The sequence below is a fragment of the Tursiops truncatus genome, chromosome 11 (genome assembly GCF_011762595.2).
Source record: "Tursiops truncatus isolate mTurTru1 chromosome 11, mTurTru1.mat.Y, whole genome shotgun sequence".
Classification (NCBI taxonomy): domain Eukaryota; kingdom Metazoa; phylum Chordata; class Mammalia; order Artiodactyla; family Delphinidae; genus Tursiops; species Tursiops truncatus.
Genome location: NC_047044.1, coordinates 15,690,971 through 15,718,623, shown reverse-complemented (window position 1 = coordinate 15,718,623; position 27,653 = coordinate 15,690,971).

Sequence of the window (27,653 nt, the reverse complement as noted above, 5' to 3'; positions counted from 1 at the left end):
TTAGTTTTACTTAAATTATTTTCACAAGTACAGATTCTTTCCCATATAAATCTTATACCACAGATTTATTTCGTTGACTGTTTTACATGTTCTTATTAAATTTTGTTGATTATATTTGTAGGTTTTGACATTATTTTCTTTTGAGACTGTTATTTGTACCAGTTTTCTTGGGTCAGATTTTGTGGGTCAAGAAATTTTACTATTTTTTAATTTATTATTATTTTTTTGCTGCGCCATGCAGCTTGTAGGATCTTAGTTCCCCTACCAGGAATCAAACCTGCGCCCTTGAAGTGTAAGCATGGAGTCCTAACCACTGGACCATCAGGGAATTCCCTAGAAATTTAATTTTATGTTGATTATTTCTATCAATAATCTTCATTAAGAATTGAATGCAACTAATTAAATCTATTTCTCAGTTAATTCATGATAAAACTGTGAGCAGTCCTTCTTAAGTATGCAAAGATTGATCTGTTGTTCAGATTGCTGTGTTGCAGAGGTCTGCAAACTAGAACCCCACAGACCAAACCTGGCCTGACACCTATTTTCGTAGGGCTGTAAACTAAGAATGATTTTGTAGATGGATATTTGTAATCTGTTGGATGAAAGGGAATGTGAGCTTTGAACCCCAGTTAAGAAAAATGTTACCCGCTCCCCCAAATTAATTTCATTTTTAATTAATAGACCTGTATTACAAAAATTATAATCAACTAGTATTATATTTTGAATTTTGTCAATATGGAAATGGAATTTGTTTTCTCTCTTGTTATATAAATATTACATAATATTTTTGATTTTGCCTCTTGGCTCCCAAATCCTAAAATATTTACTAACTGGCTCTTTACAGGAAAAGTTTGCCAACCCCTGTTCTATTGTATTGCTAACCTGATTCTTCTGAACACTTACACTCTCCGTTCCCTACACTAACTGTCTGTTCCATTGGAGTTACAAGAAACAAATAGTGGCGAAGTCAGTGTGTTCTTAGGGTCAAAATCATCGTATCAAATGTCCAGCTTCAGTTGCGAACATAGCATGTTGGGGGAGTGCAGTCATATTGTTCAGTGATGAAGAGAGATAGCTCTTCAAACTGTAACGTATTATGTCAAATAAAAATACAAACTGATATAAGAGTTTTCCGTAAAAGTCAGTTTCTCCTTTTTTTTTTATTAAAGTGTGATAAATCTAACATGTTAGAAAAGCCAAAATATCATTGCTTTCAAAGCATCAACCTTTGAGGGCAACGTAGTCTTTTGAGACTTGGGAGAGCTGAAAGGCCTTGTATGTTTTCCTACTGAAGTTCACTCCTTTTTCTTTCATTTAACAGATGAGGAAAAAGAAAATAATAGAGCATCCAAGCCCCATTCCACTCCTGCTACTCTGCAATGGTAAGTTCCATTCTGAGCAAGTTCTCTCTTGATGGGAAGCTCATATAACTATGTCTTCCTACAGACAGGACAGCATATTACTTGGATATTTTGACATTGTCATAATAACTTGACATCCAATAGCCCATATGCAATCAGTTTAATTTGTAATTATGCATAAAATACTCAACTTAGATATAGACAGGAGATTTGAATTTTCATATTTATTTTATTTGGGAATAGATTTTTTTTCCATCATCAAAACACTGGCAAAGACTGGATTCTACATGGATGTTATTAATTGATTTTAATAGAGTCTATTATTTTAATAAATAATGTTGCAGCCAATTATAGAAACATAGGTCTGTTCACCCCTACCAATGAACTCTTAATAAATTAATAATTTATTGCAACTATACTACATTTATTTTAACATTAATACAAATTATCTACTTGAGTGGCTCTCCCTTTAATATTTGGAATTCCTGGACTTGATGTTATAGTTAATGATGTTGTTTAAGTGTTTGCACCCATGTTTGGTATTTACAGGTAAATTCTCCTCTAAGAGTTTTACTTAGAAATTACGTTGTAGCTTTGAACACCAAAGCTATTCTATACCTGAGACTCACCTCTCAGAAGAACTTGTCACTTAAGGGCTATTACCACTCTAGTTCAGCCCAGCAAAGCGGAAGGAAGTAAGGAACAAAGGGGAAGGAGAGAGAAGTGGGGAGGGGAAAGGAATGAATCTACTGTGTGCCAGCCTGCATGCTAGGCACTTTGTATACATGCCTCATTTCATTCTCACAATTCTGTGAAGTTGGTATTGTTATGCCCATTTTACAGATGAGGAAAGTAAAGCTTAGACAGTTAAATCATTTGCTTGAATATACACATAGCCATGAAGTGGCAGAGGCAGGAACCTGGCTGGGTCACTTTAATTGCAAAGCCTATGCTTTTGAAGAAAGGAAGAGAAAAATCAGGAAGGATGGAGAAGAGAGACTAGATCAGAAAAGGAAGCAGATTGGCTTTAATGAGCAAATCATATTAGATTCTTCTGACTAATCCACCCACAGGTGAGAGGAAAACAACATTGGGAGAAAGCATTCACAAATGTAACTCAATCTTCTCTAACAAGAGTCTCAGTAGTCAACTTGTTTTGCTACAAGGATAGCAGAGGTTGTGTTCAAGAGCTCCATTTCCAGCCTTTTGGCTTGTTTCCATCAGTTTGCCCCTACATTCTTTTTCTCATTGCATTTGCTGCTTTTTGCTTTATTTAAAATTCTACTTTACTTCCCTGGTCAAATCTCTCCCTGCACTCCTTACCCCCAAATTATGGTCACACAGATTCTCATAATGCTAGCACATTGAATGAGGCATCAACATAAAAGAGTTTGGGGGTGAGAGTTTCTAGAAATGCTAGGAATCAACAGACACTCTTGCTTTAATAACCTGAACATGTCATACATTTCAGAATAAAAAATTTGAAAGGGACTAGAAGAAAATCACCTTGTTCATGTCTGTTTTTCTGTGATTCTCTGACATTTGCCTGGCAACAGCAAGGCTGTAGATAGAGTAATCTCTTAAATCACACTGCCAGGAATTAACTCCCAGCTCTGCTTTTCTAGCTGTGTGACCTTGGGCAAGGTCCTTCACCTCTCTGTGCCTCAGTCTACCTGTAAAATAGAGATGGCAGTAGTATTTACCTTATATCAGGGGTCCCCAACACCCGGGCCGTGGACCGGTACTGGTCTGCAGCCTGTTAGGAACCGGGCCGCCAAGCAGGAGGTGAGCGGCAGGTGAAGCTTTTTGTGCCGCTCCCATTGCTCGCGTTACCGCCTGAACCATCCCCCTGCCGCCCACCCGTCCATGCAAAAATTGTCTTCCATGAAACGGGTCCCTGGTGCCAAAAAGGTTGGGGACCACTGCCTTCTGGGGTAGTCACAAAGAGGAAGTGAGTTCGTATATACAGAGTGCTTGAACAGTGTCTGGTGTAGGGTGGGTGCGAGGTAAATCTTAGCCATGGATTGCTCAGCAGACCTCTTCCTTCTGAGTCCCACAAGGACATCCCAGAATAGGGCTTTCCTCCTTCCTGACATATGCATTGCCAGTTCTCCTTCTACTGTACGTAATTCTATACAAAATATCGGTTTTTCTAAATAAAAGGTCACATAGATCATTCCGGAAGAAATTTCATCCTCCAATTCACAGAGTTAGGCAGTGGATTTGTTTTGATGAAAAAAATCTCTTTTCAGAGTCAGATCAGGTTTGAAAATGTATAAATTTGAGTATTATTATCAAAAGGTAACAAGTTGTTCAAACATCAAATTGTCCTCTAATTCCTTTTATATTATATTTTTAAGATAGAATTTTAGTTATTAACTCATTTAAGAAATGTTTACTGAGCACCTACTGTTTGCTAGGCCCTATTCTAGGCCCTGGGAATGCAGTAGTGGATAAGACAGACCAAGAATAGGGGCCGATGAGAGAAAAAGTTGGGTGATAATTTAAAAAATTATTATATTAATGATAAATAAATAAACAAGGAATGTATTAGATACGGATAAGTGCTGTGTGGAGAATTAGAACTGGCTGATATGATCATATCTCAGAGGCTATTTTAGGTTGAATGGTGAGGGAAAGCTTCCTTTAGGAGGTGATATTTAAGTGAATATTTGTATGACAAGAAGCCCTCAGACACCATGACGATGTTAAAATCAGGGAAATGTTCTAGAGAGGGAACATTGCAGGTCAAGCTCTCCCAGAGGCAGACTCTGAGCTGTGCCTACAGGTGGCCTATTATGTAAGGCACCCAGTATTGACACCATGAGGGTACGAGGGGATGGGCAGAGGGGGTCTCGGGCTGGGAGGAGGCTACGAGAGGCTTCAGCGATCTCACAGGGAGTTCTGAAGCCAGGGTGGGCCTCAGAGATGAACTGAGGCAATGGATTCAGGTTTTTATTCCCCCATCTTGCTCATCACTGCAGGTAGTTTGCCCCGAGGGAGAGGGGATATAACTTTGGTGTTTTTTTTTTAATTGGAGTATAATTGTTTTACAAAGTTGTGTTAGTATCTGCTGTACAGTGAAGTGAATTGGCTATATGTATACCTATATCCCCTCCCTGTTGGACCTCCCTCCCACCCCCCATCCCACCCATCTAGGTCATCACAGAGCACCGAGCTGAGCTCCCCGTGCTACACAGCATGTTCCCACTAGCTATCTGTTTTACACATGGTAGTGCACTTATGTCAAACCTAATCTCCCAGTTCATCCCATCTCCCCTTCCAGCCCTGTGAGGGGGCATAACTTTGGGCGAGGCAGTTCCCATTCTGCTGAGGACAACTCCCCAGGAAGGATTCAGCCTCAGCAATCAACGTCTCAGCGGTGGGGAAGAACGCCTCAGTCCTGAAAGGTAACCTGGGCACAGACCACAGTATCCTCCACTCTCTCCAGGCTGGAAGCAGGCTGGGCTTGTTCAAGGAGCTGCAGAAGGTGGCCCGTGTGGTTGGAGCATAGCCAGCAAGGAAGACAGCAGTACAGATGAGGTGGGGGAAGGAGACAGGGGAGTATGTAAATAGCAGGGAAGAAAAAGTAGGACATTTCTCTAAACTTAGGGATAGAGCCATGCTTAAAACCATGGTGGAGGACATGTGACATCCTATATCAAGTTCCACATGAGTAAACTTTTTTAGACTAGACTTTCAGTATAAAAACTTTGTCTCTCAACAGGAACTGGATGCACCCTCCACTCTACAAGGGAAAGTGATATAATTTATACCACATGTCCTCTCTTTGCTCTGGCTGCCAGGGAGTTCAGAGCTAAGTCTGATATTTATATACCTTTTTTTGTTTTTGTTTTTGTTTTTGCATTACACGGGCCTCTCACTGTTGTGGCCTCTCCCATTGCGGAGCACAGGCTCCGGACGCGCAGGCTCAGCGGCTATGGCCCATGGGCCCTGCCGCTCCGCGGCATGTGGGATCTTCCCGGACCGGGGCATGAACCCGTGTCCCCTGCATCAGCAGGCAGACTCTCAACCACTGCGCCACCAGGGAAGCCCTATATACTTTTTAATCTCTTTCCTTTGTCTAATTTTCTTCTTTTTGTGTTTATTTTGTTAGCTTTTTAGAAAACGGCAAAAGGTGCAAATAAATTCAACAAATACACATTTACATTTAAATTTTATTTTATTTACGCAAAATGCATTTCCTTATTTTAAAACGAAAACATTACAGATAAGGTTAAAGTCCACCTCCTCCAGAGCAGCGCTGTTACCAGTGAGAAATATGTATGTGTGTGGGTGTGTATACATGTGTGTGTGTGTGTGTGTGTGTATATATATATATATATATTTTTTTTTTTTTTACTGTCCCTTGCCTATGCATTTACATGCATATGTACTGATAGAAGTTTCTGAATTGTGGTTTTTTATTTAGTATTTTCTCCTTTATAAAAAGAATACAGACATAGAACACTAAAAATATTGTTCCACAACCTGTCACACTATCTTGATCCACAGCTTGCTTTCTCCCCTTAGTCGAATACCCTGAAGCTATACCCAGATTAGTCCCCAGAGAACAACCTCATTTTAACTGCTGCACAGAATTTCATGTAAGACAGCGGCAGAATTCAGTTCGCCATTTCCCTCTTTGACCTACATTTAGGTTGTGTCCAAATCTCATCTTTGCCTTTACACATAAAGTCCCAAAGAACATCTTCATATGTCCCCTCACACACCTGCTGAAGTGTTTCTTCTCTCTGGGTATCAGGCAGTGGAAGTGCTGGGCGCACAGAAAATGTTAACAGGATTGCAAAATTGCCCACTCTAATGGCCTTACCATTTTATATTCAGCCGAAGTATACAAAATGCTGCTTTTTAAAAAATGGGAACCTAGCTCCGCAACATGGCATCTCATCCTCCGAGGCGTCTGTATCCTTCATGTTGTCCCCTCTCTCCAGGGGTAGCAGGCAGCCCCAGGAAAGGACCTTGGCCTCACCGCCAAGGTGGTAGCCACTGGCCTGATAGTGCCCAGTTCTCCCGGGACGCTTGGCTTGTTCCTGGAATTGGTTTAGGAGCTATTTGCCTCTCTGCCTTCTCCCACCTTGCTGAGAGCCCCTCCCCATCACCCTAGAGACCATCCCCACTCTAAGAACAAATAATACAACAGCCAAGCAGCTGAAAATAAGCAGGGCCACGTGATCTGGAGGCAGTTCCCAGCAGAAAACAGGCAAATATTGTCAAATGCCTTCCGCCAAACACTTTCCAGCATCCTTGGTCATGAGGTTAGTAAGGCCCAACCCACTGGGGATGGTGAGCCCTGCTGGAATCCTGGCCACACAATAACCTCTATTCACAAAGAGGATTTCGGCAGGGAAAGCAGCCTGTCTGCTGTCCTGGCCTACTCGCTGCCAGCACGTGTCCACCTCCACTGCCCCGCCCTCTCACACACCTCTCTTGTTGCCAGTGTCACTCTGAGCTCCTGTGTGCCATCAGGGGGGAGACACTTCCCTGTCTGCAATTTCCAGGGAAAGGGAGGCCCTTCCCCAAAGGAAGAGGATTGAAGACCAAATTGTCACTTTCGTGGGAGACATTTTCCTTTCTTTTGAAAAAATAAAAATGAGGCTTGGGTGATTGCTAGGCTTTCAATATTTCAAATCAATATGAAACAAAATAAATTCGGTGTTTCTCTTTAAAATGTTCTCGGAGGCCAGAGGTAGAAAATTGGGCTGGGTACTGTGCCAAAGAAGTACGGTGACATTTTAGACCCAGCCACAGCTGCTAGGCCAGACCCATGGGATGTCACCAATACCTGACGTTGTGCACCCATTTCTGATTTAATTCTTTATTCAACGGTGGCATAACCTGATTTGCTTTCATAGTGTGAGTTAGTCCACCTCACTCCAGAAAGGGAGGCTAAACATTTTTAGCTCTGAATGTAACCAGAAGTGACATACAGTGCCAATAGGTGTGACTATGTCCCGCTAGAAGTCCTCAGCCAGAGATGGAGAAAGGCAGCTTAAGCAGGACAACGTGAAGGGTGTAAATGTCTCAGAGAATGAGACGCTATGTTGTAGAGCTAGGTTCTTATTTTTAGAAAATAGTTTGTGCTGTGAGTGAAGGTGTAAGATGGTAAAGCCATGTGAATGGGCAATTTTGCATCCCATTAACATTGTAATATGTACATCCACTCCTGGATACTGACATGGAGAAACACTCCCCCAGGTGTGCAGGGGGACACACATGAAGATGTTCTTTGCAGCCCTATTTGTAACGGTGAAGTGGAGATGAGTAGAGGCAGGGAAGAGATGGAAAGGGAAGATTGAAGGGGGTGGTTCATGGTAGAGGATGGTGCCAAAATCCCCTCCACTGCCATTCGGGCCACCAGCGCTCTGGCTGCCAACCTGTAGCCTAGGCCCCGACAAGTGGGTTAGCAGCAGCACAGAACTTGTGACACTCTGCTACTGTACTGCCTAGTTTTTGTCCAAAAAAAAAAGAAAAAAAGAAAAGGACTTGATTAATCAAAAAGTGAACAGAGGAATGCCAGAAGCTGGCTAATCCCAGGCCTTTCTGGAGCACCAGTTTGGTAGCTTGTAGGCAAAGCACAAGATTTGGATTAGACTACTGTAGATTCTGGTCCAGTTGAGTCAATACAATGGCAGAAATAAATCCCTGACTCAGTCCATGGCTGAGCAGGGACCAAACTTACAGGTTGGGCCAATACCCCTGGTGTGCCAGGCTTACCCCAGCTGATGTTGCTGGCTGAGCTCACTGGATCTCACGAAAACCGGGTAGAGGAGGCAGGATTATTACCCCTATTGGAAGAGGGCAACTCAACACAGCAGATGGTCCCAGTCTCACTCCACCCACGTGGGGGAGATGCCTGACTCCTTATAAGAAGACCCTCAAGCAAGGGGAGGCGGGGCCGGCGAGGTCCCAGGAGAAACACCAGGGACCCACCTGAACTCGTGTTTGTCTACCCAGCAGCAAACTGTGGGCTTAATTGTTGCAGTTTAATAAAATAGATTGGGTGGGTTTTGTTTATTTGTTTTGGCCTTCTGTAGAATCCGAGCCCACAGGAGCCAAATGCCACCATTTTGTACTTATTTATCATCTGGTGGTGGTCTCTCCTTGGTCCCCATCTTCCTCCTGAGAAACCGTCGGCTTCCTAAAGGCGACGGTAGGGATTGCGTCTTCTCGTTCACTGCTGTATTCTGCGGTGCCTGGCGCATAGTAGGTGCTCAATAGGTAATGCTGACTCACTGAGCACATGGATGCCAGTCCCTAGCACAGAGTGAGAGCTTTAGAAGCATCGTCCCGGAGTTCATACTCCAAGGCGGGCTTTTCCCAGCCAAGCAGTTTGGGGCAAGTCACTTAGCCTCCCCAACTCTCCATTTCTTCCTCCATGTCATGGAGATAAAGTTACCCATTTGTGGGAGTAGTGATAGCAAATATGAACATCTCTGGCACGAGAGTAGGCGCTTGAAAATATAAATCAGATCTGTTAATATAAACAGGCTTTTCCTTTAACCCCCCAGGTGTTAAGATTTTTTTAAACTTTTTTTTGATCTGTGCAAAAGCCTGCTTTCCTTCCTTGCCCCCAGCCCTTGCCACACACACACACACACACCCCGCCTCCTTCCTTCCACACTGTTACTGACCATGTTCAGGTCACAGTGCTAGGAACTATGCTGGCATAAATAGAAGTGGTCCCTGCCTTCAAAGGACTTTCAGTCTAAGATGTGAGGTGTTACCTGAATATTCTGCGCTAATATAGAATGATACCAATAGTTACCCTCCATTGAGTGATGTGCATATGCCAGCTGGAGGGCTGAGGGCTGTGCTTGGATTCTTGTTTAACCCTCACAGCAACCTTGGGAGATGGGTGTTGGGTATTGTTTCCCTCATTTTACAGATGAAGGAAGCAAGAGTCTGAGAGCTCAGGTAACATACCTGAGACTGTAGTGCTTGCAAGTGGTGGAGGAAGATTCAGACTCAGTGATCCCTGACTGTAAAACTGCTGTCTCTCAGTGAAGCTGTTCGGAAGAGCTGTGGAAATCCCCAGGAGGCAGTGAGAGCTCTAGGAAGAGAAGATGTGTCTGCTCAGTCAAGGTGTTTTCCTCTACAGACATAACTCAGCACTCTACATGTTATCAAATGAATGAATATGTGAATTTGTCAAGGAAGAAATGATTAAGGAGTGATCAGCAGTTGGGGCTGGGTGGAAATTAAGCACAGTTTGGTGGAAGAGAAATTTGAGCTGGGTCTTGAAGGGTGAGGCCCAGCAGAGGGGGTCCCCTCCCATGGTGGGAAGGCCAGGGAACGTGTACCGTAGCGGGGAGCGTGGCAAGATATGTTTGAGGAACAACAGACAGTCCCGTCGGCTGGAGAGAAGTGTATGTGTAGGGGAGTGAGGCCAGAGAAGCCTGGAGAAGGAGAAGTAGTCAGGGTCAGAGAGATAGGGGGCCTTGGGTGCCAAGGTAAGGAATTTGAACTTCTGTGAGAGGCAGAGGGGAGCCACTGAAGGGTTTAGACTATTGTCTGGCTCTGATTGTTTGGCCAGATTTTTTTTTCTCACATATTTTGCAGTCTCAGATCTCTCTGATAACCTCAGTAATAAATTATGATGTTTAGCAAGTAAAAAAAAAAAAAATCCTATTTTCTTTTCTTTGGGTAAAATAGAAGAAAAAAGTTTCTGTCCCAGACATGTCTACAAGGACTCGAGAAGTGGAGGCTGGACTGAAAGCCCACGTGAACATAGAAGAAAACATACGTTTAAAATGAGAGCAGAGGGAGAAATTATGCTACGCGCTGAGACATCTGCTCTTCACCGTAAAGCGCTAATACGAAGCTTCTACCTTCCTGGATGCTGCATGCTGAAACCTTGCGAGGAGGTCTTTTAAAAATGTATACTGCAGATAATGACTCATGTTGGCTAGTGGACCGAGGTCATTATCTCTCCATAATAGGATAGGCTCAATTCAAATATGATCAGGTTGTTAAATAGAAGATCAGAAAATGGAAGACGTGGAGAATGTTTTGGTGATCATTAAAAAAAATATATCCAGGTATAATGGAGTATTGTTCACCATGTCAGACTAATGATGTCCTGTAAAAGTGAGGAGGAAAAGGGGAAATTTCATCAGATATGAAGAGAAATAATTAACTGCCTTTCTGCCATGCCTTGGTCAGGAAGCTGGCATTTCAATTAGCAACTTCGGTACAGGCACGGACCCTCTGGAGTTTGTAAGAAGGTTTGGGGAAAGGTGTCATGATGCTATTCCTGTAGAAACTCATCAAGCATCAAAGTTGCCCTTAACTCCAATTACGTGTCTTCACTCACAGAGCTCATTAAAATGCTTCATAGTCATAAGCCACCTAGATACCTTGAGGCAAAGAAGCTCCAGTAAGAGAAACAAAACGTGGATAAGAATGTAGTTATTTAGAAGGCTCTGTCCTTTGGCAGGTACCTGCTTAATTAGCTCAGCCTGTGTGAACTGTGACTTACACCCGTACGGTTCAAACATGGATAGTTTGTTGCCGCTATGGATTCATTTAATGGGATGTATTTTAAACTTGACCTTGTATTTAATCCTGATTTCTTGACCAAATTTAGTGAGCAAACGAACCATACAAACAACAAATAGAAACTGAGGCACAGGGGGCTTAAGTAAAGTAACCAATGAGGGGGGAGCCAGGAATTTATCTGGGAACCCATGGCCTTTAGCACAACATTTGGAAGCATTATTCCCGCCCCTGTAACTCACCTCCTCAGCTTTTCTTAATCGTGGGGATGGAGCCCCTTTGCACCCATTCAACCCAGTTATGAACTTGAGGGCTTCCTTGGTTGCTCCCACCCTCCTCACATCTGGCAGCATGAGACCCACAGCCTAGGTGTTATCTCTGCCCTGACAGCCACTCCTTCAATCCATGCTCCATCATTTCCTGCCCTGACTATTAACGTGGCTCCAAACCGATCTCATTTGTTCGTTCATTCACTCATTCATTCTACAAGTACTACCTAGTCAGCCACTATGTGCCAGTCTTCACTAGTACTCCTTGTCCACTCACCATAGAGGTGCCAAGGTGACCTTTCCAGAGAATAAATTTGATCCTGGCACTCCTATGCTTTAAAAACTTAACTGGCTCCCTATAATTTAAAGGATCATATGCTTTTTTTTTTTTTTTGCGGTACGCAGGCCTCTCACTGCTGTGGCCTCTCCCATTGCGGAGCACAGGCTCTGGACGCGCAGGCTCAGCGGCTATGGCTCACGGGCCCAGCCGCTCCGCGGCATGTGGGATCTTCCCGGACTGGGGCACGAACCCGCGTCCCCTGCATCAGCAGGCGGACTCTCAACCACTGCGCCACCAGGGAAGCCCCATATACTTTTTATAAGATGAATTCTGAATGGTTTGAAATGCATGTTTGTTGAATGTGTCCATGGATTTTTCTGGCCAAAATCAATTTTAGAAAATCATTAGTAAATATAAGCAAAAAGCACACAGCTGGTTATGCACAAAGTTCCAGCTTCCCAGATTGTTCTTGTCTATGAGTTAAACTGGAAAATATCCCACAACACAGTAGCCTAAAGAGCTGAAGTTAAGCTTTCTAAGGAAATTGCTTAGTGGCACTCTCAGTCGTCTAAGAGGAAACCTATGAGACTTGGGGGTTTTTTTTGTTTTTGTTTTCTTTAAACGTTCTTTTAGTCTCAATCCATTGCTGGCAAATACAACATATTAAACTTTAAATTAATGCTAGTTACTGTTGTTGATTACATTCTAAAATTGAAGTATAGTTGATTGACAATGTTGTGTTAGTTTCTGGTGTACAGCAAAGTGATTCAGTTACATATATATTAGTTTTCACATTTTTTCATTATGATTTGTTACAGGATATTGAATATAGTTCCCTGTGCTATACAGTAGGACCTTCTTCTTTATCTACTTTATGTATAGTAGTTAACATCTGCTAATCCCAAACTCCTAATTTATCTGTCCCTCACCCCCTTACCCCTTTGGTTAACCATACGTTTTCTATGTCTGTGAGTCTGTTTTGTAAATAAGTTAATTTGTATAATATTTTAGATTCCACATATAAGTGGTATCATATGGTATTTGTCTTTCTCTTTCTGACTTACTTCACTTAGTATGATAATCTCTAGGCCCATCTATGTTGCTGAAAATGGCATTATTTCATTCCTTCTTATGGCTGAGCAGTATTCTATTGTATTTGATTACATTATTATTATTCCTACAGCATCCTGGAAACACTCGGGTCTTCCTGTCTCTGAATATTTTTTTCAATCCTGTCTGGGTAACACTCCATTACCTTCTGAAAATAAGACTTTCATAGTAACTCTTCAACTCTGGAGGTTGCTAAATTCTTAGGCCAAGCCATGTTCTCTTATGCGGCATGCCCCTCCCCCATGGTTCTTTCCTTTCAGATACTCCATTACAAGCCCTCTTCTCCACTCAGACCAGTGTCTCCATCATCCAAAGCTCGAGCCACATTTGTCTCTTAGCCTTGCTGTTCTCCTTGCCTGGAACCCCCTCCGTCTCCCATGGCAGAATACCACAGTGGTTCACAGTGAGACAAACTCTCCCATTTACCAGCTGCATGACCATGGGCAAATGAATTTCGCTCTCTGTGCCTCAGTTTCCTCATCTAAAATATGGGCATCAAATGGTTATTGTGAGATAATGTATACCCCATGCCTGGCACCTAGTAAGAGCTCAACAGATGCTAGCTGTTGTTGTTGTTACAAAGTTCTAATTCCAGTTCATCATGAAACCTCAATCATCTGTTCCCATCTACACAGTAATCTCTCTGTCTTCCCACATTCCTCTGCACCTGTGGTTGGGAGTTTGTAGTATTTAAATATTCTTATTTCTGTGCATTATTCTCCCCACAGTAAACTGCAAAGTGAACTAGGGCATAGATTGTGTCTTATGTCAACACAAGAGCCTACAGGAGGCAGACAAGGAACAGAAAATAGATTGGGTGTAAGAAAAATAGGGAGGAGTGAGGACTCTGGCCAACCCGAGGGCACATGTAACTCTGCCCAATTGTCACGCGGGAATATGGGCCCAGTGTTGCCAGATCTCAGCCTTTTCAAAAGAAGCCAGAAATCCAGATTCCTATGTGAAATGTCCTGAATTTTAGAAGTTGGGCCAACACTGTTCAGGCCAAACAAAGAATGTTTGTGAGACCCCATTTTGTGAAAGCTGCATTTTTCAGGTGACCCCCACGAGTTTGTGCATAAGCTGGTTATTTGGACCTTTGAACTCACTTTTATAGGGAAACAATACTGTGAATGGCATTTAGGGGTCCAGGCTAAACTAGACGGCTGATCCCCATTCACACCAGCCCCGAGGCTTAGGACAGTCCTAAGAAACCTAATCTCTATGTGAAACCATTTTCCCACAGGGAAATACATTTAGAGTTCCAATGTATGATGTTGGGGACACATAGAATGTAAGCCCTTTCAGGACAGGGCCTTTGTTTTGTTCACCACTGTTTCCTTAAAGTCTAGAACACTGCCTGGCACTCAATAAATATTTGTTGAATTGAAGATTACCTGTGTCTTTATCCACCTGTCCACCATTAATCTGTTCTCCATGCGCAAACAAGGGCTATCTTGCACACCATGGTATTCCCAGCACCTGTTGGGTGATAAGAGATCAGTAAATATTTGTTGAATGAATATATGACTGACACAATCTATCCATCAAACATTTACTGAATACCTGCTGTGTGCCACGGAGTCTGTTGGACTTTAAAAATGCAGAAGTGAAGCAGACACCACCCCAGCCTCAAGGAATTAGGCTGCCTAGAAGGGATTGCATAAACTATTTCCTGGCACACTTATAAAAATTGTCAGGTGTTACTCAGTGTTCCCCTTCCCAGAAGAGGGGGGAGTGGGTGCGACTACCTGGGATGGCTCAGCACAGGCATCTTCATTTGTCCGAGCGTTCCTCGGGTTGCTTGGTCCTCCGCGTCATCCGTGGGGTTTGGATATGAAATGATTGAACTGATTTTCTTTCAACCACATGTTGCAATGAGCCGAATGAGCACTGCCCTTTCAAGTGGGCACCTCGGGAGGCCGTGTCCTCATTCCACTTCAGTTACAACAGCGCTGGACCACTTCTTTGGCAAGTGCCCTCAGAGAAAGTTAGAAGCCACTTGAGGACATTCAATTCATTGTTTTAGCATCATGCCTTATTTTTGAACCCCTAGAAAAACAGTTGGGAGAAAAAGGTTATTCCAGTCACTTTAGCCCTCAAACTTGGTTCCAAATGACTTGGGGTTGTTTCCTAATATCCAGTTCACAGTCAGAGGAGAAATATTTTCTATTGGTGAGTTTATTGAACAGTGTGTGCCCCACACTCTGAAGGCAGCGGGGCCCAAAGAGAAGTCGACAAACTGTCACGTGCCCCAGCAGTTTTGTTGGAAGAGATGTTTAACCTTCCACAGTGTCCATGACAAAGGAGCCTGATTCTTTTGGACGCCTACATTCTTTTCTTTCTTTCTTTTTTTTTTTTTTTGTGCGGTACGCGGGCCTCTCACTGTTGTGGCCTCTCCCGTTGCGGAGCACAGGCTCCGGACGTGCAGGCCCAGCAGCCATGGCTCACGGGCCCAGCCGCTCCGCAGCATGTAGGATCTTCCTGGACCGGGGCACGAACCCGTGTCCCCTGCATCGGCAGGCAGACTCTCAACCACTGCGCCACCAGGGAAGCCCTCTTTTCTTTTTAACAGTGAAAACTTTTATATTTAGAAGTAGCCAGCTGGACTCAGTGTAGATGATCCCAACTTTGTTGGCAACATCCAAAGCCTCATAGTCAGGAGCCAGTCAAACATATGCCTTCTTCTCTCCGTCAGGCCTGATCAGGGCATTGACCTTAGCCATGTCAATGTCATAGAGCTTCTTCACAGCCTGTTTAATTTGGTGCTTGTTGGCCTTGACATCCACAATGAACACCAGTGTGTTGTTTGTTGTCTTCTGTTTTCTCCACGGCTGACATGGTGGTGAGGGGGAACTTGATGATTGGATGCCTACATTCTGGTGTTTGGGTTAAAGAGGGAAAAAAAACCCAAAACTGTATCAAGTTTACTTTTATGTTCCCAGTATCAAGCACAAATTCTGGACACCTTGAGTGCCCAAAAATGTTTTATGGAGCAGAAAAGTGGATGATAATGAGGTCTAACACCTACTAAGCTCTCACCATGTGCCAGGCCCCATGCTGATGCATGTCACACGTTACATGTGATTGTCATGACAACCTTGAGAGGCAGTTATAGTCAGTACCTCCAAAATGAAACTGAGGGCTGAGGTTAAGTAACTTACTTACCCGAGGTCACCAAGCCAGCAAGTAGTAAGGCTGGGATTTGAATCCAGATGGGAAAGTTCCTACCCTGAAACACTAACCTATAGTCATTAAGAAGATAATGGGTGTAGAATCATATAATCCCAGTACAGCAGGGAAGGTGAGCCTAAAGGAAACAAGCAGTTCAACTCCCTGCTGTGGTCATATAACCTCCCTCAGCAGTGGGTTAGTGGCCATCTAGCTGTCCAGCCTGTGCCGGGGCATTTGTTTTCCCAGGCTATCTCACTCTGCTGCTCTTGTTAGCCAAGAAGCCCCAAGATTTTAACACCTATCAGGAATGGCTACACAGTGGGTAGCTAGGCTGAGGGGGGCACCTGCAATATCCTCTATCATTTTTTGGAGTTTGGGGGAATCTGATTCACCCAGAATGTGGTCAGGCCAGTGACAACACAGAGGAAAGGGACTGGGAATTTGGACCGGAAAAGTGACCTGAGGTCATACCCAAAGGGACCAGGGGTCTGATCCTGCTAACCTGCTAACTCCGTTCCTGACCTTAGGCAGACTGTTTTGTCTTCGTGGGCCTTGGTTTCCCCATCTGTAAGAAAAGAGTTATTTCTCAGGTCTGCCCAGCTCTGGAGGAGGACTAGAAAGAACAGATCCTTCTTTCTTGGGTTTATTCACTGGGCTTTTATTTCCCCAGGCTGGAGGAGAACTATGAGATTGCAGAAGGGGTCTGCATCCCTCGCAGTGCCCTCTACATGCATTACCTGGACTTCTGTGAGAAGAATGACACCCAGCCCGTCAACGCTGCCAGCTTTGGAAAGGTGAGTCCAACTTCACCAGACGTTTTCCTTTTCTTCCCTACTTCTAAGTAATTTATGCACAGTTCCTAATCATGTTTTAAATCATTTAATTTTTTTTTTAGGTTATCAAAGTAAATACGTTGGTTACTTTGCTGTAAAAATTTCAAACAGTTGTTAACAGAGTAATACCAAACCAAATACCAAAACAGAGTAATACCAAAGTATTAAATATTTCAAACAATTCAGACACGTTGTAAAGTAAAAGTGAATGTCTACCTTGAATTTCCTTGGTACTTAATTTGCAGACAGTAACTTCTTTTCTCTGAGCAGCAAATATTGAACTTGCAAGTGTGTTATGTATATGTCAGTGAGCCTGGGACAGGCAAACTGCTTGGCTTGGTAATGTGAGAGCCTTAGAGAAACTGGGAAGTGGCCTTGTATGATAGCTTGGAGGTCTGGGAGTCCTCAGCTGGGGGTGGACTGTTTGTAATATCACTGCAGGCCTGACTGTTCTCTATCCACTTATGCTAAAAATACATCCCACACTCAGGGCTCTCTCTACAAAAAATCATCACCGTTGGTCATTCATATTCAGCTGGCCAAGGAAGGCTATTGGAACTCAATTTAAGACTCATCACGTGTTTATTTGATAAAGATCTAGATTTTTTTACACCCCAAAAATATTCAATTTAATTGAGTCAATACATCTAAACTCTTTCTCCTTTTATTAGCTTCTTTTTCCTGTGTGTAACTATTTTTCCACATCGGCTAATAAAAAATAGGCAAGCTTGTCCTGTACCACTATTCCTTACCAGTTTTCTGAGTGCAAGCGTCACAAGGACTGAAATGGCAGGAAGGGGTCAATGTTTCAGAAATTCACTTTTCAGATCCTCAACAGATAAATCATCAGCAAGAAAAGACAAAGGGCAATGTTAGCCCTGAGCCAACCACCCCGGAGAGTCTGAAACTGAGTGGCTGAGAATTGGCTCCACTCAGTAAATGGGAAGATGCTCTGTGGTGACTTAGGAAGGGAAAAATGCTTGTGTGATGGGTTAATGTTCCTTCTCCAAAGTGAAAAGAATTTTTAAAAAAATCAGTGGCGAAACCACCTTTGCTGTTTCTTTCGTTCATTTCTTCAGCCGGGCAGTGTTGGCTGAGACTGGCTGTGTGCCATGCACTGTGTCAGGCAGTGGAGACTCAGAGGGGTCCCAGTATGGGTCCTGCTGTGGAGGGGCTCCCAGTCTAGAGAGGGGCACTGAGAGCCTCTCAGCAGTGGGAGAAGGAAGAGCACAGCAGGAGTGCATCCCTGTCCTGTGTCTGGGATCCTGGAACATTCTCTTGCATCTACACGCTCCCTCCCAGAGGCCGAAATGGAGAGTCAGGTTGGGTGAACCAAAAGACCAAGAATCCTAGCTCTCCTGGACTTATCACTTAACCTCTCTGAGACTCAGTCCTCTCAGCTGTGAAATGGAAATTAACCCCTGCCTTCTTCCTGGGATGTTGCAAGATTCACCTGAGAGGGTGGCGGGCTGATGTAGGGTACTGTGCACTCAGTCATCTGGTCACTCAGGTATTTGGTAACACCTACCATGTGCCATTACAACTGTTATTATGACTTTTCTATGAGATGCTTGTGCACAGATACAGATAGCCATTTGTTAACTTAGATTCTGAAACAAAAACAAAAAAAAAAACAAAAAAATCCAGCATTTCTAGAAACTCCAATTTGCCTGTGTAAGGACCTTCTATTCCTTTTTCTCTCAAATTCTTTTGTAACTCTGTTGTCAGCTCAGGGTTTCCTTGACCTTGTGATCTAGGTAAAATCGATTTAACTCTTCCTCTCCTCCCAGCATCCCAGTTCCATTCCTATTTCAAGTCTCAAATCTGCCACCAAGATTTCAGCAAGTCCCAGGGTGTTTGCATCCTCAGGGTCACCTTGACTTGGGACTCCTCTTTCTGCATATACCCCCTCTCTCCACACCTGTGCTATCAGTACAGTAGCCTCTGGCCACACCCAGCTGTTTAACTTAAACAAAATTAAAATTCAGTTCCTCAGTCACACTAGCCATATTTCAGATGCTCAGTAGCCACATGGAACTAGAGGCTACCATATTGGACAGTGCAAATAAAACATTTCCGTCTCCACAGACAGTTCTAGTGGACAGCCCTGTTCTGTACCATCATGAGCTAGGGATGAAACTCGGGGTCCTCTTTGCTTTGCACAAGGCAGTCCACAGAAAGCATCCATGTAGACTAAAGCGTCCTAGGAGACTGAAGTGTGCAGCGGTAGTTTACATCCCAAACGTGGTCCCATGGAACAGACATCCCCATCCCAAAACGCTCCCTGGCCCTCCTGCCAGTTCTCCACAGCTGGTGCCGCCCTCTCTGCTCTGCTGCCTCTCCTGTCCTCCTCTACCGCCTCCTGCTGCCCCCTGCACTCTCCCTCTCCTTCCTTCTTGGGACAACCTCCACCAAATTTCCTCTATTCTCTAGTCCTCGCTTCCTGCTGGCATCTATGCCCACAAGTCTCATTTAATCCAAATGGCTTTTCAGAGTATTTTCCCAAATAATAAGTTTCCTCTCTAAGAAGAATTACAGTGCCAGGTGCTTCCAAAATAGTCATTTAAAAAGGCATCCAAGGGCTTCCCTGGTGGCGCAGAGGTTGAGAGTCCGACTGCCGATGCAGGGGACACGGGTTCGTGCCCCGGTCAGGGAGGATCCCACATGCCGCGGAGCGGCTGGGCCCGTGAGCCATGGCCGCTGAGCCTGCACGTCTGGAGCCTGTGCTCCGCAATGGGAGAGGCCACAACAGTGAGAGGCCCGCGTACTGCAAAAAATAAATAAATAAATAAAAGGCATCCAAGGGTAAGCTGGGACGAAGTGAGAGAGTGGCATGGACATATATACACTACCAAACGTAAAACAGATAGCTAGTGGGAAGCAGCCGCGTAGCACAGGGAGATCAGCTGGGTGCTTTGTGACCGCCTAGAGGGATGGGTTAGGGAGGGTGGGAGGGAGACGCAAGAGGGAGGGGCTCTGGGGATATATGTATATGTATAGCTGATTCACTTTGTTATAAAGCAGAAATGAACACACCATTGTAAAGCAATTATACTCCAATAAAGATGTTAAAAAAAAAAAAAGCATCCGAACTCTGTCTTATCTCCAGTCCCAAAACAAGGAAATACTCTAACTGAAATTAAAGCACAAATGCAAAAGCTCTCTGCAGCTGCCTTGCCATCAACTTCAAGTACACTGGAAACTGGGGCTGTCCTTCCAGCCACGGAGGACAGAAGGTACCTGCTGAGGGTTTTCGCATTGAGCTTGTTGAATTGAAATCCCAGACACATTTTCCCTTCCTGAGGGCTCCCGGCACACTGCAGCTGCCACCTCCTTGAGAGAAAGGGACTAGTTCTGTAAAACCTTGGCGTGTAATTGTGGACAGTCTTCCTTTGAGCCGAGCCGTCCAAACTTATGATTCATCTCTGAACTTTTAGCTTAGAGCAGGCAAAGTTCACTATTTCAGCTTAGGTTTTAGAGAAAAATTAGATTGGTGGTCGTCCTCCCACCTGGCTTGCAAGTGGGCTGAGGTGAAACAGACCTCAGTGATAAAGCTGTCCCCATGTCTCCTGGCTGGGATCCTGTTCTTGGTAAAGTGGATGGCAGCGATCGCTTTGCTGCAAGTAAGATCTGAAATAAAAATCCCCTCTCCAACACCGTGGGCAAGCTCCGAAAGCACTAGCTTCCAGTAATGTATTGACTGTGGGTCCTGGAATTAATTTCGGAATTGCAGAGCGTCCTGAGGCTGCTAGCTGAACTGACTTCTTGTGCCTGCTTTTGCTGTTGGCTGGGGTGATGAAAGGTCATCCAACTTGGAGTCACTTCACTTTTCTGAGCTCCCGTTTCCTTACCTTTAGATAGGAAGTGTCCCAGATTACTCCAGGGATAAAATGAGACAGTACTTATGAGAATGTTTTTTAAAACTGTGAAGTTCTCTATCAATGGAAGAAATCACTATTTTCTAAAATTGGCTGCATTCCGTTCTAACTCCTCTATCTTCTTACCATACTTTATTTTTCTTTATAGCACTTACCACTGTCTGAACTACTATATATATATGATGTTACTAATATATATGTATAGTTATCTATATATTGTAGTATTATCTATATATTTTATTACATATATATAATTATTAATACATGTAACTAATAAATATGTAACATATATATTTTTTAGTTGCTTGTGTTTTGTCCATCTCTTTTTCTAGAATAGAAGCTCCATGAGGACCTTTTTGTTCACTCTGCATCCCTAGCCCCCAGAATAGTGCCTGGCACATAATAGATCTTCAGATATTTGAAGATTGAATGATTTACATTATTGCTGTTTGCTAAGAACACCAGGAATCGTTTGACATGTGGCAGTTTGCTTAAGCCTTATGGTCACCATACGAAATTGGCATTGTATCCACTTTCCATTAGTCCATTTACTGAGTAGGGATGAACTTGTGAGGTACCAATGGAAACTGGTTGTATTTTCACTTACTTTAAAGAGCTGCCTTCAGAGTCCTCTGTCCGTCATTCCTGCTCTGCCCTCTGACAGCATTGCAGGGCAATCCCACAGCATCAGCCATCATATCAGTCTTGGCTGGATCATTAAAACTCATTCTCAGCTATGAAAAAGCCCAGTTCTGTCCAATTTAAAACTTCCATCTCACATGGAAGGCAGACCTCCCCCAACGATGCCTCCGAATTTGCTCTGTGAAAGGGAAGGGGGGGACTCTTTCTCTCCTCTTCTGACTCCTCCAGGGTCGGGGGAGGGGGACAGAGGGGGAGGGTATCTAGAGGAAAGGCAACAGGAGTCTTTTTGACCAGCTGGTGCTCTCTGAAGGCTCCTCCCAGCTATCAGTGTCCTGTGCTGTGATCGTCATCCATACGCTGGGGGAAAGGGGTCCGGTGGTGGGTTTGGGGGGAGACCCCCCTGGATCTCTGTCCACACTGGCTGAAGGGCTGTGCTCTCCAGCTGACCTCCCACTGCCCACCGCTCTTGCTTCTCCACTGAGGATTCACCCTATGGCTCTGGCCTTATGCTGGAGGGCTCTGACCAGCTCTCTGAATGCCTCGTGTTACGCTTTTATTCTTAGAGAAGCCCAGAGGAGCCCCCACGAGTGTGACGGGTATGGAACAGGCCCACCTTGGTGATGTGCAAACAGAAAATGGCTTTGCTTTGTTTCTCAACCATGTTACGGCCAAACTCCCTTCCCTGACCCCTGATGGTTTTGTGGCAGGTTTAACAGCTTTTCGGTTATTGATTATAAAAACAAGCCTCAGCAGATGTAGAGAATGGACTTGAGGACACGGGGAGGGGGAAGGGTAAGCTGGGACGAAGTGAGAGAGTGGCATGGACATATATACACTACCAAACGTAAAATAGATAGCTAGTGGGAAGCAGCCGCGTAGCACAGGGAGATAAGCTCGGTGCTTTGTGACCACCTAGAGGGGTGGGATAGGGAGGGTGGGAGGAAGACACAAGAGGGAGGAGATATGGGGATATATGTATATGTACAGCTGATTCACTTTGTTATACAGCAGAAATTAACACGCCATTGTAAAGCAGTTTTACTCCAATATACTGTAAAGCAGTTTATACTCCAATAAAACAAAAAACAAGCCTCTTTTCAATAATTTAGGTGCTCTTGTAGACACTAAAGTCCAGTGCAGTGCTCTAGTTGAAACCTACAGTCTCTCATCCATTTGAAAACTCCTCCCCTCCCCCCCACCTCAGGACTGACCACGTGTGGCCTGGGGACCTGCAGTGGGGGAGGGGAGAGTGGTCTGACCTTCTGCTCTTCCCTAACCTTTCCTTCCTGCTACTGGAGCCTCCAGGCTTGTCAGGGTGAGAAAAAACACTTCCAAAATGATACCCCTAGTTCTCCAGCAAAAGCAGTGAAATAAATGTTTAGAGAGCAACACAACTGTAAATTGAAACAAACACAAGGTAATATCAGAATTGGCCTACACATGACATCATACTCACATAAATTACCCAAGCTTATTAAAGACAGTTCTTTTTAACAGATATTAGAAGTGTCTAGCTATATCTAAGTATGAATGCAGCATTCACAGATGTTTAATAAAATTAATAAAAATAGCAAACACTTACATAGTGCTTTCTATTACCTGGCACTGTTCTAAGCACTTGACATATGTCAACCTTGTCTAATCCCCCAAACAACTCTATGAGGTAGAAACTATTATCCCCATTTCATACAAGGGTAAACTGAGTCCCAGAGAAGTTAGGTAATTTGCCCAAGGTCAAACAGCCAGTAAGTAGATGTGTGATTCAGAATGTGACCCTGAGAAGTCTGGCTCTAGAGTCCCTGTACTTAACTGTCTCATTTACACAGAGCAACTTATTTTGGGGGTACGGTCCGTATGTGTAGAGGCAGGTTTTGTGTAAACAGTTGTCCTTTTGACTTTGGTCATTAGCAGTCACTTGGACACCTCCATATGATCAAATTTGGGAGTGAAGTCTCAGCCTGTCTCTCAGGGTCAAGTGCGCTGGTCACTGCAATTGAGAAATTTCCCCTCAGATCTTCCCCCCAGGGTGTTCCAGGCACTGGGAACCCCCCTGCCAGTATTTCCCATTCTGCTTCCCCCTCAACACTTGGGTTCACCCAAGTGAACCTTAGGTATGTATTTATTAGGTATGCATTTATCTCAGGAGATGGGAAATGGAGTCCTCTAGGGGAGGAGGCTGCAAACGGACATATGCATGTGAGAAACTGCAAAGCAAGATGGCAGATGTGCCCCCTGAGCTATGAACACCCAGCATCGGAGGGACGCAGAGGAGGAAACCGCTGCCTCCTCGGGGTGGGGAGTGAGGGCAGCCTGAGAACCAGGTCAATCCCGGAGTACCTGTAGGTACCTAGTATTGCCTTCTCCTAACCTGCAGACTTGCGGGATCCGTGGAAGCTGAAGCGAGTGTTTCAGTTTCACCAAATGCTTCTTTCTCCTGCTTTTCCACTGGTCTTTTGGAAACTAAAAACTCCACCTGCCCAGAGATGGAGCATAACTGTGCTTAGCAAGAGCTAAGCTTTTTCGGAAAGAAAAACTGGACCTCAGATTTCTGAGCTAAGAGAATAACTCTTACTAATTGGATTGCTTTCCACGCATTTGTAACAGGCATTCTGGTGGAGGATTAAAGGCAAAAGAATGTCTTCTTCCACAGACTTTTACTGAGGGTCCACCATGTGCAGTAGGCGAGGAGTTTCCAGTAACGCCAGGTTTTGGGCCCTGAATTTGAGGATCTGTCACTCTTACTCTTTGTATTACCCTGGACAGGTCCCATTTCCCTGTCTGAACCTCAGTCCCTCCATCTATCACGTGGGGAAGTCAGTCTACAAAGGTGTGAGGGTCTTTACCATATGAACTGGAAACACTTTTCAATGAGAAATCATAATGACAATAACACTGACACTCTTTGCCAGGCACTGGGCCAAGCCCTCTGCACATATTACCTTATTTAATCCTCACGCAGCCCTGTGAACTAGATGCCGTTTTCTGTTCCTGTTTAAAGATGAGATAGCTGATTCCAGCGTCCCTGGAACCTTTCCTATGAGGTAAATCCTGGGTGGACATCAGAAGGTGTATCAGTTAGGAATTGTATTGGGGCTGTGTGTAAGAGATGCCTCTCCTCATTCCCAAACAGTGGCTTAAATAAATTTGTGGCTTTACTTTTCTTCACATAGAATAAGTTTAAAAGAAGGTAACCTATGCTAGTATAACAGCTCTATAAGAGCATCAGGGACCTGGGCTCCTTCTCTCTCTGTGCTCTGCCATTCTTAGCAGATAGCTTCTAATTTCTAGGTCACCTCATGGTCCAAAGTGACTGCTGGACAACAAAGCCTAAATTCCAGGCAAGAAGTAGAAAACAGGGTGTAGGGAGAGAAAGGTCAAAACTCCAGCTGAGTCAGCTGTCTTTAGAAGCTTTCCCAGAGCCCTGCCCAGTGATTTCCCCTTTTGTCTCACTGTCTGCCCTTGGCTGTCAGGGAGGCGGGAGAATGTAGTCCATCGCCTCCTGGAATAAAAAATTAGAGTTCGGTTAGAAAGGGAAAGGGGCAGACAACTAGCCATTTTATCCACATAAGGGCATTTCAGAAATCCATGTATCCTTTTTCTTTTAAAAAAATGAGATCTAATTGACATCTAACATCGTATTAGTTTTACGTGTACAACGTAGTGATTTGATGTATGTATGTACTGCAAAATGATCAACACAATAAATTTAGTTAACATCCATCACCACACAGAGTTACACATTTTTTTTTCTTGTGATGAGAACTTTTGAGATCTGTTCTCCTGACAACTTTCGATCATACGGTACAATAATGTTAACTATAGTCAGCATGCTGTACATGACGGTTGTACATGACAACCCAGGACTTATTTATCTTATAACTGGAAGTTTGTACCTTTTGATCACCTTCACCCATTTCTCTCCATGTGTGCTTTTTTGTGTCACGACTATAAAATGGAACCCAGGATCCTAAGAGAGTGCAGGGTGTACTCTCAAATGTGGAGCCCACGGGAGGAAACATAAGTGCACCAAGTGAGTAGCTTAGACTGTGTGGGGTAACATGATTTATGGTCAAAGATTTGTTGAGCTTGTCAGGAAGAGGCTGTTTCATGGATAGGCAACTAGACAGCTGTGACACAGTGCGACTTGAATACGTCGGGAGGCCCTTTAACCTCGCAAATGCACCTCCCCCGAAGGCTTGCCGATATCTCAAAATCCTCAGTTCCTTTCGTTTAAGTCTGTGGAAATGCAACTACAAAAGAGCAGGGTAATTCATTAATACTTCCCAGTTACTAACACCTCAATGTAAAGAAGTTTAATCTATTAAGGGAACTTAAAGATCTATTGGTGAGACCTTCTCATTTTCCAGACAAGGACATTAAAAGTCAAAGAGATTGAGTGGGCTTCCCAAGGTCCGATGTGTAGTGGCAGGGCTGGATCTGAGGGGAAGGGGGGAGACCAGTGGATGCCACCTGCTGGGCAGGGACCCCCCCCCCACCTCCAGTAAGAGGTAGGGAGACAGGAGGAAGGGAATCTGGGGCGGCAGATGTACTTGTATGAATTGAATTTATTTATATCCTGCCTTTTCCCCGTGAGGGCTTGAGGTACTTAGCCATTTGGGCTGTGGGTGTTGCTTCCTTGAATACGTGGCTCCTTCCTCCCCGCCGCCCATGCTTGAGCAATGCAAGAAACAAACAGACAGACAGACAGACAACAGTGTTCTGGGGACCTATGCTTCTTTCAGCCACATATGCCTGGAACAGAGATAAGGCTAAAGGTTCCTCTCGTTTTACATGACTGCCCTCTTCCTCAAGAGCGCTCACAATCTGCCCTGACCCCAGGTTGCTTGCGCACCTGTGGAGGGACACAGAGGGAGATAAAGGTACTCTTGAGGCATCTTTAGGATTCTTCAGGGATGGTCTTTTTGCAATTTGCAAAGGAAAAAAATTAAGCACATGGACAGTTTCCTTCTACTTTAAATTCTTGCATATGTTTTTCTTAACCCTTAGTATCTGCTGTGATGTCAGAATGTCTGATTTCACACCAGATTCCATATTTTGTTACTTCACACATCTTTACTGATGTGCAGTGTAAAAGCTCAGAAATCAAATTGTGTGGGTTTGAATCCCAGCTCCACCATTTACCAGCTGTGTGAACTCAGGAGCTTTCTTAATAGCTATGAGCCTCAATTTTCTCCTCTGTAAAATGGGGACATGGCACCAACCACCTGAGGACTGTTGAGATAATGACTGTTAAAAGGGCTGCCTTAGCACAGTGCCTGGTAAGTATAAACACTCAGTGCACTTTAGCTCTAATTATGATTTCAGTTTACCATCGCAACATTTCATGACTTTAATACATCATGTTTTTAATATATCATCACTAACATATGAATGTTTCAACCTTCCTAGCTGCTCTTCCTTCTGAACAATTTTGAGAACAATTGTTCTAAAAATTTCCCACATCACACACATGCTACCATCACCACCCTCACCCTCTCGTATTATCATCTTCAGAATTATTCCCTTTTTGACTTAACCTCTATCTTATGTAACTCACCACATTCTAGCTAAATGGGTGTATGCTGACTGTCTCTTCTCACACTCACAGACATGACACATCCTCCCAACATCCCAAGGACAATACTGGGCTCACATATAGATTTTTGGACTTCTTGGAATTGTTACCCACGGTACTTATCGCGAGCAACAGATCGTTACCTCTCTAGCCATGGGTGTTTGCTCGGAATCCTTCATCGATCCGTATGCATAATCTGAAATTCCATTTCTGTCTCATTGCTCTAGATGTAAATTTCTTGTAATTTTTAAAAATTTCTTTTGTGGAATTTCCTGTGGAACCTGCAGCCGGGTAGAACCCACCTCAACCTCCAGTGCCTGGCACCCAGTAGGTGTTACTCCTCCCCAAATTGTTAAATGGATAGAGTTATCCCAGCATAGTAAAATGACTCTGGCAAGCACCCATTTCAAGATGGTAGCATCAATGGAAAGTATTTAGGAAAACTTATTCATACTACCAGGCTTAATGATTTTTTCTTCTCTGAAAAAGGCTCAAGGTCTATTGCCAACAAAGAGAGTACCCCACTTTCAGACTTAAAGTTGTGACAATTAGAATCCCTTTAACCTCTTTCCCTAACCATTTCTCTCTCTTGTTCAAAAAATCGTTGTGTGTGTTTTTTAAGAGAAGGCACAAGTACTTGCCATTGTACTGAATTTATAATTTCTTGCTGCTTGAAAAGCCCCTTTTCTTTTTCCCACACCCAGATGACCTCTGAAATAAGACCGGGAGCTCTTGTTTTAAAACCGTCTTAAGCATACTTGATTCTTTGTATACACGAGTTTGTCTCCCTCAGAGTGGGGGAGAATATCCACTGATTCCATTACACTGGAACTTCTTTTGGATCAGTTCCTGTTGGTGGCAAATCCTTGCCTACTGAGGGTGGATTGAATTTTGGGGAACAACCAAAAGCCTTTTTTCAGAGCGTCCCTGATGACTAAGTTTGGAGATCAAGCTGGATCAAGCAAGACCATATGACTTGGGGTCAAAGTCAAACAAGGCCTCTCTGTAGAGTAAT